This window comes from Hemicordylus capensis, chromosome 2, assembly GCF_027244095.1.
Source record: "Hemicordylus capensis ecotype Gifberg chromosome 2, rHemCap1.1.pri, whole genome shotgun sequence".
NCBI classification, from domain to species: domain Eukaryota; kingdom Metazoa; phylum Chordata; class Lepidosauria; order Squamata; family Cordylidae; genus Hemicordylus; species Hemicordylus capensis.
This window is the reverse complement of record NC_069658.1, coordinates 162,341,062-162,354,424: the sequence shown is the minus strand read 5'-3', so window position 1 is coordinate 162,354,424 and position 13,363 is coordinate 162,341,062. Positions and strand designations below refer to the sequence as shown.

At 46.1% G+C, this 13,363-nt stretch overlaps 1 protein-coding gene across 1 annotated transcript in view; it reads right to left on the bottom strand.

Annotated features, from left to right (window-relative positions):
- The window catches only part of CASR (calcium sensing receptor), a 123,827-nt gene extending 110,764 nt beyond the window's left edge, over positions 1–13,063 (bottom strand). The window contains exon 1 of the mRNA XM_053303930.1: positions 13,031–13,063. The gene's annotated coding sequence lies outside the window, so the exon portion shown is untranslated. The remainder of the gene's footprint in view (positions 1–13,030) is intronic.
- Between the last annotated feature and the right edge of the window lie 300 nt (positions 13,064–13,363).

Sequence of the window (13,363 nt, the reverse complement as noted above, 5' to 3'; positions counted from 1 at the left end):
TCCTCCGTGAGACAGGGTTGTTTACCCAATCAAACCCGTTGCCGAGAGACAGGGGGCTCCAGACGCCAGGACAACCCCAGTAATTACCTCTCAGAAGTCAGGAAGGACTCAGAGAGGCATGCAACAGCTGCTGTGGGTGCAGCCCAAGAGGCAGCAGAATGGTGGAGATGGAATAGTGATGATATCAGGTCCACAGCTGCAGACGAGTGTAGAAATGCTAATGAATGGGATGGTGTTGGAGAACAAGTCCCTTTTGGAGGCTAGGGATTGGGTGGCCAATACACTTGCCTCGCCAGGGAAGAAGAAGCAAGCTGGAAGGGGGGAGGAGTGTCCTAAATGTAGGGCTTTATTTAAGGCAGGGGCTACCAAAGATGAGATGATCAGCAGGGATGGGGTTTGTTGGTCTGATGGACTCCCAGAGAGGAGCTCAGACTTTTGGTGAAGGAGTGGAGTGAATACACTTCCCTCCTCCCGCAACTCTGAGGCAATGCCCATGCCTATAATTTAGTGCAAGAGGGTGCAAAGTTTATTTAGACAATTCCTCCTCCCTAAACATGGACACTGATGAATATTTATATACCACTTTTCAACACAAAGTTCCCAAAGTGGTTTACATAGATATAAACCAACCAACCAACCAACCAACCAACCAACCAACCAACCCCCAACTCACCAGGTCCTTGGGTTGCAGGAACAGGGTCCATGCCAAGGGGAGAGGCTGAAAGAGATGGGTGGCAAATCAAGGGACTAACTTCAGAGGAGTCATGAGCCAGACCCTGGAGGTAGTGGGCAGTGGCATCTCCCCAGGAGAAAAGAAATAGCCCACTCAAAACATTTCTTCCAGACAAGAGTCAAGACTATAGCCTGCTAGTGAACAAGGGTCTACTCATAGGTATAAAGGTTCAGGAGGTAATGGAAATGAGTGTGGCTTAGAAAACTTCCAGACAGAGTGTTTAGTCTGGGATTGTCATCCTTGGTTCTCTCACTCTTTATGGAGGCTGGGGTGGGGGAGTTCCATGTGACCATGTCATCCAACCAATGACCACTTGCATTTTCCTTGTGCTTAAATTGTCACATTTGTAAATGCTCAAAATCTGACTTTTTTGAGATCAGCAGTACAGCTGCACAATGACTGCATACTAGTTAGCACAAGTGTTCTGTCTCTTTTAGTAGGGTGCATGCCCAGATCAAGGGTGGCTCCAGGAAGGGGAAGTGTTCCCTCAGAAAAGTAGTTGCTCCACACAGCTGCCCCTATTTCTGTTTCAGAAATCTAACATGGGGCACAGCTTGCCCACCCAGAAATGCATTTTGCCCCTTCTACACTCCCCTCAATTTTTTTCTGGTACTGCCACTGGCCAGATACAACAGAAACAGGAAGGGTAAAAGGAGGAGGGTCAATCTACTGCATTCCCAAAACATGCTGTATATACACCTCTATGTGGAAGGAACATTGCAATTCTACATGTGGAATTCCACGACTGGCTAGTAATGCAAGGAAACACATCTGGAAGTGCTCTACAAAAAGCAGAAAATGGGAAAAACCAAGGCCTGATGGAGCTTCTGTTTGAGCCAGTGAAAGCCCAGAAGCAAAGAAGAAAAGGGAATGGACGAGATCTGACCGCATCTCTAACTTCTCTTCTTAGGTCAGAGTCTTAAGGGTTTCACTCTGCATGTGCAAGTCCATCACCTTATGCCTTAACATTACACCTGGCAGAGGTTCCCCCCCACCTTGTGTGTGTGTGTTTTTAAATTTTATTTTAATTATTGCTCTATGTGTTAACTATGCAATTCTCCACAGTGATTTATTTTAATATGGTGATACAAGTTCAAAGACTGTCTAGACAGGAATTTGTAGGTTGTCTAGTGCAGACTGAGATGAACCACTAGTGGGCACAAGCAGCCCATTTGTGGCAGCAGAGACCAAACAACAATATATGAACGTAATGCATTTACTTTTTGCCAACAATTTTCAAATAACTTAGAAAATGGTCACAATGTACTTTTGACTAATTATAGAGTACATTTCAGGGACAACATATTGAAAACTCAGAATATTCAAAGCCAACATTAATATTAAAATAAATCCAAACTGGTTAAATTCTGAGAATGCACAATTAGGTTTTTCAGTCTGAAAAACTGTATATTTCATGTCCATATCTTCCATCTGTCCCCATTTCTCAAGGACAGTCCGTAAGTTGTGGTCTCTGGTCAACTACTGTTCCTCTTTTTGCCTTTTGGGAAGCCGTGTTAAAATTTTTGCAAGTATGGATAATTACTTCTCCTTCGAGGTTCAACTTCCTTTCCAAGACCCCTAGAAGTTAAATTTCTGAGTGGGAAATGGATGCAACTTATCTCTGTGCACATCATGTATGTACTGTATATGCATGCACATGGAACACCGAAGTGCCATGCCGTGCACAGCCTGCATACCTCCAGTGAGCTTTATGGGTGAGTGGGGATTTGAACCGTGTCTTCCTGCTTTTAGTCTGATCACCACACCACACCACACTCTAATCATCACCACACCATTCTGGCTTTCTAACCATATAGGGCACAGCATGAAAATGTCCATCCTTGATGGACATTTTGTGCATATGTGACAGTCATGTATGACCAACCACTCTGTGTGAGAGACGGCAAAGTGGCTGGTGAAGAGGCTTTTGCACGCCTGCTCCTGGTCCAGCAGAACTGTCCTTTCCACTCATGCAGGACAGGCATGTATGATTGAGAGAAACAGGAGAGGAAGGAAGCAGAGATGCCATCACATGCTTGTTCCCAGTTCAGCAGATCTGTTCTGCACCCCTCATACATGATCATGTGCCCAGTCAGTGAGGGGAGAGTGGGGGAGGCAAAGACATTGTCACATGCCTTCTCCCAGTTCGGCAGAACTGTCCTGCCCTTTCACACCTGATGGTCATTTATGATTGTGTGTCCTGTGAGAGATAGGTTGGAGAGGAGGCAGGCAAAGGTATCATCATACACCTGCTCCTGATTCAGTGGAACTGCTATCTCCCCTCACACACAATGGTCAAATGGCCAACCATCCTGTGAGAGAAGCAGAAGGCAGGGGCAGAAATGTGATCACATGCCTGCTCCAAGTTCAGCAAAACTGTCCCTTTCCCTCATGCAGGATGGCCATGTATGAGTAACCACTCTGTGTGAAAGAAAGAATGAAGCAACGACAGGATCACAGATGCCTGCTTCTACCTCTATGCAGAAGCAGAAATCTTTTGTCCCCTCACACATAATGATCATGTATGATCATGTGACACGAGAAAGAAGAAACACAACAGGAAGAGAGGCAGGTGAAGGGTGTTCTCCCTACTTTAGAAAATGGAAGGGAAATCTCTTTTGCTTGCTTTCTAAAGTGGGTGGGTGGGGAAGAAAGAGAGAGAGATTGCTTGATGAGTGATGAGGGAATGGCAATTTTTCATTGTTGAGCTGGCACCTCCATCACTACAATCACTACTCCTGAAGTCACAATTTTGCAATTGCTCCAGTTGGTGGTTTCCAGGGCTCCAGGGTGGTTTCCAGATAGCGAGCCTTACAACACGAAAAGTGGTGCAAACTGCAACGTTTTGTGTGCTGAATTCAAACCGCAGTTGAAATCCGTTGTAAGCTGCAATGGGGAAATACAGCTATTTTTCTGTGACATGTATGCAACGTTATAGGGCTACAACGCAGCAACAAAATCTAAAAGAAGGCATTCGAAATGTGAATGGTGTCTTGTTTACAGCGCAGGGACAGTGCAGGCGGTGCGGAAGCACACTTAAGGGATACCTTGTGACACTCTGGTAGCGTACATTCTGGAAAGCGTCCAGGTCTGTGGTAATATACAAAGAAATTAGATCCCATAAGCCTATTTCTGTGGTGGAGGGGAAAAACACCTTTGTGGGCATAGCTATATCAGCAGCATGGCAAATATAAGTGCATGTGTGCATGTGATTTCTTAACTTGGTGCAATAGGTGAATTTTCAGCCCACAAATCTTTAGCATCTGCCTTATTTTTAAGAAAACACTAAGGTGAGAGCTCTGACCATTAAAAACAGCATGGCCCTCATAAAATTTGCTTGATATGAGCAAACCAAATATTTTACCAGAGGGTCAGAGGAGCTGTCTCTTGCCCCTCTGGAGAGATATGATGCTTTAGTATGTGAACTCCAACATCATTTAATTAGGAAGGTGGACTAGCTTCAAAGCTCCCCAGGCGTCCATCAAAATCCTGATTCGATAAGGACTGCATAGAAGCAAAGAAAGCTCTTACATCTGCTTACCTACAGTGCTGGCTCCAGGGCAGACACCTCTCACATCTCTCACATCTTAAGAAACAATATAAACACCTATTGACAACCAAGAAGAGAGAGGCCATGAGGGCCACTTGGTCATGACTCATCCAGACAGCCAAGGATAAGGACTCCTCCACATTTTGGCGCATCACAGCCAACTCCTCCTACAATGGCATGACCTCAATAGATTCCCACATCCCTCCAACAACCTGGGAATTGCACTTCCAGAGACTATATGAGGATGCAACGGCAAACCTAGGTCCCCTTCCTGAGGATATAAAAGACTTGCCTAGCTGGCCACCAGTCACTGCAGTGGAGATTGAGTCCTTTGTCACACAATCTAAAGCAGGAAAGGCCCCAGGAGAAGACCAGGGCCTCATCCCTACAGATCTTATACAAAGCAACCTGGAGTGGTGGGTCCCAGTCCTGGCCTCGCTATTTACCCATATTGACTGCCAGGGGGACTGGGGGCAGGCGATCATCGTCCCCATATTCAAAAAGGGCCAAAGGGATGACCCTGCCAATTATAGGCCCATTAGCCTGCTCAACACCATCAGCAAGCTGTATGCCAGGCACATACATGGGAAATTCAAGGACTGGCTAGAGCAAGAAGAGATGCTGGCAGATGAACAAGTGGGATTTAGGGAGGGCAGATCTACTACTGAGCAGTGCCTTAGCAGTGCCTGGTGCTCCAACATCTCATTGAAAGGTGCTCTTCTAACAAAGCTACTTCCCTCTATGCTGCCTTCATATACCTTAATTCGACTCCATCTCCCGAATCAAGCTTTGGGAAAAGCTTGAATCCTCCTCTATTGATCAACGCCTGCTGTATCTGATCCACACCCTTCACACAGAAATATCACTTAAGGTGAGAGGTAGGCCCCAAGGACACCTTACAAATCCTATTTCAACCCAGAAGGGAGTTGAACAAGGATGTATCCTGGCCCCACTACTGTTCAACTTCTATATCAATGCCATGGTGAGCTGCCTCAGCAACCCTGACTTCCACCCTCCCAAGCTGGCTGGAAGAGCCTTCTCCATCCTACTCTATGCGGATGCTGCTGCTATCCTCTCGAGGACCCCTGTAGGTCTCAGAAGGGTGCTGGCAGCACTATCTCAGCATTGCAAGAGTGAACAATTGGAAATAAATTATCAAAAAACTAAGGTCATGGCCTTCGCTAGAAGACTGAAGATCCACCGTTGGAATATTGATGGGCACAGAATTGAGCAGGTCGCCTGCTTTATATACTTGAGGGTGGTCCTTCATGCCTCTGGCTCAAGAAGGGTCCACTGTGAACACGCTGCCCTAGCAGCACAGAGGAACATAGGAAGCTACCATATACTGAGTCAGACCATTGGTCTATCAAGCTCAGTATTGTCTTCGGAGACTGACAGCAGCTTCTCCAAGGTTGCAGGCAGGAATCTCTCTCAGCCCTAGCTTGGAGAAGCCAGAGCTCCTCTGCCATCGTGAAGTTCTTACGTACTAGAGGCAGCCATTATGTACATGCAGCGCTCAAACTATATGAAGCCACGTTGTTGTCACAATTACTATATGGCGCCCACAAAGGATCTCTATCCAATCTTGCCATACTGGAACGTGTTCAATTTAAATTCCTGAGAGGGACCTTACAAGCGCCTTGCTGTGTTTCCAATGCCACCCTATGGCTAGAAAATGGCATGATAAAAGTTGAGGAGAAGGTTTGGATGACAGTCCTCAACTACTGGCTCAAACTAGCCCTTTGCCCATGGGGCTTGGCCCTGCTAACCCTGCAAGACAACTTTCAGTCTTTATGGAAACAGGCAGTCTCCAACAAAGTGGCACAGCTGGGCTTCTCTCGATCCATTTTGCTTACAATGGGCTGGAACAAGGCAAAAACGGCCATCAAACAGAGGATTCTGGACATGGAATGCCAGGCATATTCAAGTAAGGCGACAGGCTTTCTGGCTCTGGACAGTCGTAGGTTTACTGTCTCCACCCCCCCTGCATATTTGGCACAATTGGAAATAGCAAGCCATAGAAGGGCGTTCACCCTTGCCTGGAGTCATGCCCTTCCCTCCACCATTCTGGAAGGCAAATACAAGAAGATCCCATTCTTGGAAAGGCTCTGTCCTTGTGACTCTGGAGAGGTGGAAACCATAGCCCATGTGTTCCTTTCGTGTCCCTTTTATAAAGACAGCTGGGACAGGCTCATATCTCCCCTGCTTCTTAAATACCCCGGCCGCCCTAGTCAAGTCTACACCAAGATGCTGCTTTCAGATGACAATTGGTCCTTTGCGTACAAAGTTGCTAGGTTCTGTGCGGAAGTGTGCAAGATCTGCAGGGTCCTGACCATCAGTTAATATCCTTGGCAGTAGATGTCTGACTATTGAGCATTTTATTTGCTTGATTGTATAATAATTTTAATTTACCTTTTACTTCACTGATTTTATATTGCTTTTATGCAGCTTATATATATTATTTTAACCATTTTATACTTTTAGTTGCCCTACTTTTAAGGATAGCTATTCATTTACTCCAGAGGCATAACTACGGAAAACGGCGCCTAGGGCAAGCATTGAAATTGCCCCCCCCCACGCCACCCCGTCCAAACATCTGACACGCATCTTTCAGAAAGCCAGTAGTCCTTCCACCCACACACTCCCCAAATCATGGCTTTGTTTTTTATTCCATTCTATGAGCCCTGCTTGATCAGACCAAATTCTAGCATCGGGTTTATGCAGGTGCCTCTGGAAAGCTGAGCCCACAAATGGCACTTCAAGTCAATAGCCCTCCCTGATATTGTCTCTTCCCCCAACTAGCATGTAATTGTATGCAGCCTCTGCACTTGGAGGTTCTATTTAGCTGACAACGGGTAACGTACAGTATAAAATATATGGTGCTCAAAGCTGTGAATAATTCCTGAAGGATGGAGGAATTTACTATTCATGAGAAAAGGTCTCTTCGCTCCCAGATATACTGCATACGCCTAGAATAGAGATGCCCTTTCAGACCGTTTATTTTCATTACAAAAACATGAAAAAAGTATCTGTCACCAGTAAATCCTGACTGTGAGGGAAGCTGTCACATAATAGCCAACTTGTACTACAGATGTGACTTTTTAATTCTACAAGCTCAGCAGCATTTATGAAATGGGAAATTTAATCTGGCTGGCTGTCTTAAAACAATGAACTTTGAGGCTTCCCTAGTTTCTTTTTGTTAAGTAAAGCTGCATTTTCTCTTCACCTCTGCGAGAAGGTACCCATGGGCTCTCTCAACTATCTTCCCTTCTAGGACTAGGAGTCCGACCTGTGAGCGCTGCCGCTGCTCGGGTGGGTCGTCGGTGTGTGTTGTTTGTCTCTCCTCCATTCCAACCAACCATCCATGAGTGAGAGACAGAGCCTGCAGGCAGCCGTGAGGGGGGATGGCTGTAGGGGTGTGTGAGCAGGCAGTAGTACCAGTCCTTCCTTCCCACCCACCCACACCCCAGCGGCGGGGGGCAGCGGCTAGCATCAGAGCAACAACGCCGTAGCCTGCTGTCTGGCCCGGTGTCATTTCCCAACTGCCATTGCAGGGCTTAACTTCCAGGAGTTGGCTAGGAGGAGGGTTACAAGGGCACGCTGCGGCCAGGGCGGACCACCTGACCTGCTAGTGAAAAGGGCAGGCTCTCTGCCTGCTGCCCACGCTGCCACTCAGGAGTGGGTTGGGGAGGGGAGGCCACCCCCCGGGCCCAACTCAGGGGTGGTGTGGGGAGCGGAGGCCACCCCTGTGCCCCAGCCGGCTGTGACCCCACCCACCCAGAGACACCCCCCGATCCCCAACCAAGAAGAAGCCAGCTCGAAGCAAGCCCACCCGGTCACGCCCTGGTAATTTATAATACATTATAATAAAAAATTTTAAAAACCCGCACACCTGGATCCTGTGTGTATGAACACTTTATTGCGATTTGACGATGCTGGAAAAAGTTTGGGCCAAAAAACAGATCCTCCTTCTCCTCCTCCTCACCAGAGCAGCCACAGACAGACAGCCAGCAACTCAGACGCTCTCGTCACTCTCTCACCTCACACCATGCACGTGCGTGCAGGGCGACGAGAGCAGGAGATCAACTTGCACATGCGTGGTGGGGGGGGGAGTGCCAGGATGGGGTCAGTCAGTGGTCAATGCCGCAGGCAGCTAGGCACCCAGCCGGAGCTGAGCACTCGCTAGGGTGCCGCGCCCTGCTGCGTGGCTGCCCGAAGCTAATTTTTTTTTGGGTGGGGTGGGGGTGTGGGGTCATGGTAGTTTTGCACCCCCCACCCCAGTGGTGCCCAGGGCATGTGCCCTGCCTGCCCCCCTAATTCTGCTTCTGATTTACTCTACTAATCTTTCTACAGGTTTTTTAGGCTTAGCCGGTAGCATTTTACTTTATTAATTCCATACAGTTTTTAGAGTTGTATTTTACTATTATAATCATACTTAGCTTCTAGAGTTATATTTTATTTAGTGTGAGTTTTATTATATTGTATCTGTACTCTATCCTGTGCCAGTCTTTGACTGTAATAAAGATTATTTATATGAGCAGAGGCGTATCCAGGGTGAGGCAGGCAGGGCACATGCTCTGGGCGCCAGTTGCAGGGGGCTCAAAGTGCCTGCCATGCCCCCTCGCCCCCAACCACCACATTTAAAAATTTTTTTTAACCCCCCCCCCCATTTCAATCCCAGCAGCCGCTGCCGGGTGGGCCTGCTGCTCACCGCTGCCACCGTGCCACGGCCCACACCCACGGCCCGCACGGGCGTAGGCACGACTCGTGAGTCTGGGCAGGTGGCGCTGGTGGGCAATTTCTATACCGCCCTTCCAAAAGTGGCTCAGGGCAGTTTACACGGAGAAATAACAAACAAATAAGATGGAACTCTGTCCCCAAAGGGCTCACAATCTAAAAGGAAACATAAGAGAGACACCAGCAACAGTCACTGGAGGTACTGTGCTGGGGGTGGATAGGGCCTTTTACTCTCCCCTTGCTAAATAAAGAGAATCACCACATTAAAAGGTGCCTCTTTGCCAAGTTAGCAGGGGTTATCAGCACATGCCTGCACGCACGAGACGACTACGTGGGTTGGACAGAGAGAGACTAGCAGCGTGCTATTCGGTATTTCCTCATGCTGTGTGCTGCCAACCTTCATTGAGTTGGTTTGGTTCCCATTTTTCATTGAGTTGGTTCCTGATTTATTCAGCTTGCACAGACAGACATACACACTCCCCCAGTGAGTCTAAAGTAAGTGTAAACTGCTCTCAAACACAAATAAATGATTCTCTCTCTCTCTCTCTCTCTCTCTCTCTCTCTCTCTCTCTCTCTCTCTCGTAGTGTGTGTAGGTGGGGTCTGGGGTCAGGGGAAACTCTTGGATCTGTCACTCCTCTCTTTCTAAGAATGAAAGTTGCTGTTAAAGAAGCGAGAGGGAAAAAGAGAGAGAGAATTGTTTATCTCATTTTAGCCTTGGTAGTAAATGACCTATCAGATTTTTTAAAAAAAGAAACTGGAGCAAAAGGACCAAAGACATTTCTGCTCTTCAAAGTCCACCCTCCCTTTCACACTCACGCACTTAGGAGAGCATCTCCTCAAGTTGTAAGAAAGTTGATTTTGGGAGCAGGCCTGTAAATGATCATCTTGGGCTTGGAAAGCAGAGGCGTTGCTGTTAAAGAAGCGAGGGAAGGGGGGAGAGAGAGAGAGAGAGAGAGAATTGTTTATCTCATTTAATTCAGCCTCGGTAATAAATGACCTATCAGATTTTTTAAAATGGAGCAAAAGAACCAAAGACAGTCCTGCTCTTCAAAGTCCACCCTCCCTTTCACACTCCTGCACTTAGAAGAGTGTCTCCTCAAGTTGTAAGAAAGTTGAGTTTGGGAGCGGGGCTGTAAATGATAATCTTGGGCTGGGAAAGTACATGCATTTGTGAGCACGACTCTTAAATGACCACTTATGTTTAAGTTAAATATTAACATTAATTTCAGGGACAATGTAAAATAGACTCAGAGACACTGGACCACCTCTTTTTGGTGTAGGAGTGTGTAAGCTGTCCAGTTACACAGAATGCTTCAAAAAGTAGAATGGGGAGGCAGGGCATGTGGCATTGCTATCAAAAAGCAATGCTTTACCCACCAACTAAAACAGTCCCTTTGATCACTCAAGTCACACCGTCCTTACAAGAAGAAAATGACACTCAAAGAAATCAAAAGAGAATAACTGGTTTGTTTTAAATATATTAAAATGTAGGTTGCTTTAAGAAAGACACTTATTGCAGTGATACTCAAAAAACACTTACTAAAAGCCTACACTGACTTGAAGGAAATGTGATTAGAATTGGGATCATAGAGTTCTGTCACTGCATATGAAAGTATTCTTGATCCACTGCAAGCATGATTTTAAAAAATGAAATATATCTCTGTGTGTGCTTTGTAAAAAGAAAAAGCATTGACCTGATTCAGTAGTTTACTATACATGTGATCATTCTCTCTCTCTCTCTCTCTCTAGAGTAAAAGTCAAGCTAAATCAGGGTTAAAGTACACTGCAAACAAAGAATTGCTTCCTGTAAACTATAAAAGTAAAGGCTTAAAATACAGCCAAGAACATACTTTCCCTAGAAGTGTGTGTGTGTGTGTGTGTGTGTGGGTGGTGGTGGTGGTGGAGAGGATTGCAAGAGGATGTGTTCGTGCACTCAGAAATTGGAGCATGTAAGTTGCTGACAATGCTTTACACTGTCAAGGGCCATTTGAAATGTGATAGTTTTTAACATTAGACCTGAACAAAAGCTGGTTGCAACATCGAAATAATATGCACATCTAGAGAGATGCTATTGTTTTGTGTTTCCTCTTCAGCCACTGGCTGTGATTTCAGTTGTGTTGGAGGATCTTTATTCGTATTAGCACATGGAGAGATTTCACAAAGCTGCTTCATTAGGTGGTGGTGGTGGTGGTGGTGATGGGGGCTTGGCAGACTAGGTCTTTTTGCACGCAGTGAGAATGTCAGCCTTAGAATGTCAGCTTTACAATGTCAGCCAACATTAATAACAATGTTGGAGGGAAGTTGAGAACAGTCAATTAGTTTAGAATTATTAGGAAGAACAACACCCAAACTTAAGGATAGTCAGGACCAGGCACTGAGCCTGACCGCCAGCAGCCTATGTGCGGCTGCAGCCCCGCTGACCCCCCCCCCCGCTTCTGACGTCAGATGTGGGGGCTAGCTACGCCCCCACATCTGACATCAGATGCAGGGGGCGTGGTCTGGCTCCCGAATGGAGCCTTGAGCCTCCGTTTGGGAGTTGGAGTTCAACTCCCGAAGGGGCCACACGACCCCTTCGGGAGCTAATCCAGCACCCCCGTGTCTTACATCAGATGCAGGGGGTGTGTCGGGACCGTGAGGTGCGGCCCCTCATTGGGCACGACCTGGGTTCTTTAAACCCGTTGGCTGAATGGTGGCTCCGCCCCTGGTCATAATATATTATGACAGTATATGACTTTTTGACAGTCCTAAAAGTTGCTTCGCTGCCAAGGGCATTAAATAAGATATACCATGCCAGCGGCTACCTTTGTGCTGTCTCAGAAGCATGATGTGATAGCAGCATTTTGGCGACTTCGTAGGGCAAAAATATGCCCATTTATAGATAGCCATATATACCCCTGACAATACTCATTTACTATATCCAGTAATGAAACATTACATTACTCCCCCCTCAAACACCACACTTTCCCTTCTGCAAATAATGTTTAACAAGAAATCTTCTGCATCATCAGAGAAATCAAACACTACCTCTCTCAGTTCACTGGAAAGCAATCTATTGATTTTGGCTTCAATTAGCACTTTAAAATATAGTACAAACCACTGATGCCATCTGTAGTCCAAATTAAATGAGATTCATTTAAGATAAATGGGAACTGTCCTTTGGTACCGACAGCTAGCATGAACAAACTAGTTCTACTAAGACACAGACAAACGTTTCATCTGAAAATGCTTATTATAATATTTTAATATGCTTATTCAACAACAGCACAGACAGCATGGTGCAGTCTGATCCCCTCTGGAAATGGTTACTACAAAGAGCAGCAGCCCAACTTTTTAAAGTGTGATCATCTTGATTGCAGTCAAGATTCAGGAGTCTCTTATCTTGACATAACAATTTTAATGGATTTAGTGTTTGCAAGCAAGATGATCACACTTTAAAAAGTTGGGCTGCTGCTCTTTTGTAGTAACCATTTCCAGAGGGGCCATGCTGTCTGATGCAATAAGAACACAAGAAGTCTTGTGGCACTTTCAAGATTCACTCACTTGTTGTAGCACAGGCTTTCATGGACTAGAATCAGGGATGGGGGACCTTGGCACTCCTGCAGATGTTGGCCTACAATTCCCATAATCCCTAGCTATTGGCCTCTGTGGCTGGGGATTATGGAAGTTGTAGTTCAAAAACAGCTGGAGTGCCAAGATTCCCCACCCCTGGACTAGATGAAGTGATGAGCTCAATTCCTCAAAAGGTTTAGGCTACAATTGCCATGTTAGTCTTCAGGTGCTGCAAGAAACCTCCTTGTTTCTTCTGAAGTAGTTACTTAGCCATGTGAATTTAAACAATTTACTTCTCATATACAAGGTACATCTACAGTAATAGCTTTATTTCTTTTTAAAAAGGAGATGGGTATCATCAATCAGATAAGGAAATGATGGCAGAGGGCAGCTTCTGGCTTTACACAGCAGTAAGCACAGCGGAGAGCAGGGTCCAATCTAGATTTGCTGGCAAACATACCTGAATGATTGTATATATCCCATGTAATGTGAAGCAGTGCTGGACTAGGACTGGGGAGACCCGAGTTCAAATCCCCATTCAGCCATGAGACTTGCTGGGTGCAACTCTGGGCCAGTCACTTCTCTCTCAGCCTAACCTACTTCACCGGGTTGTTGTGAGGAGAAACCTAAGTATGTAGTACACCGCTCTGGGCTCCTTGGAGGAGGAGAAAGAGCGGGATATTAAAAATGTCAAATAAATAAACAAACAAACAAACAAACAAATAAATAAATAAATAAATAAATGTGTGAATGTTACTGCTTGCTGGCAGATAGCAGCTGGGGGGGCAGGGGG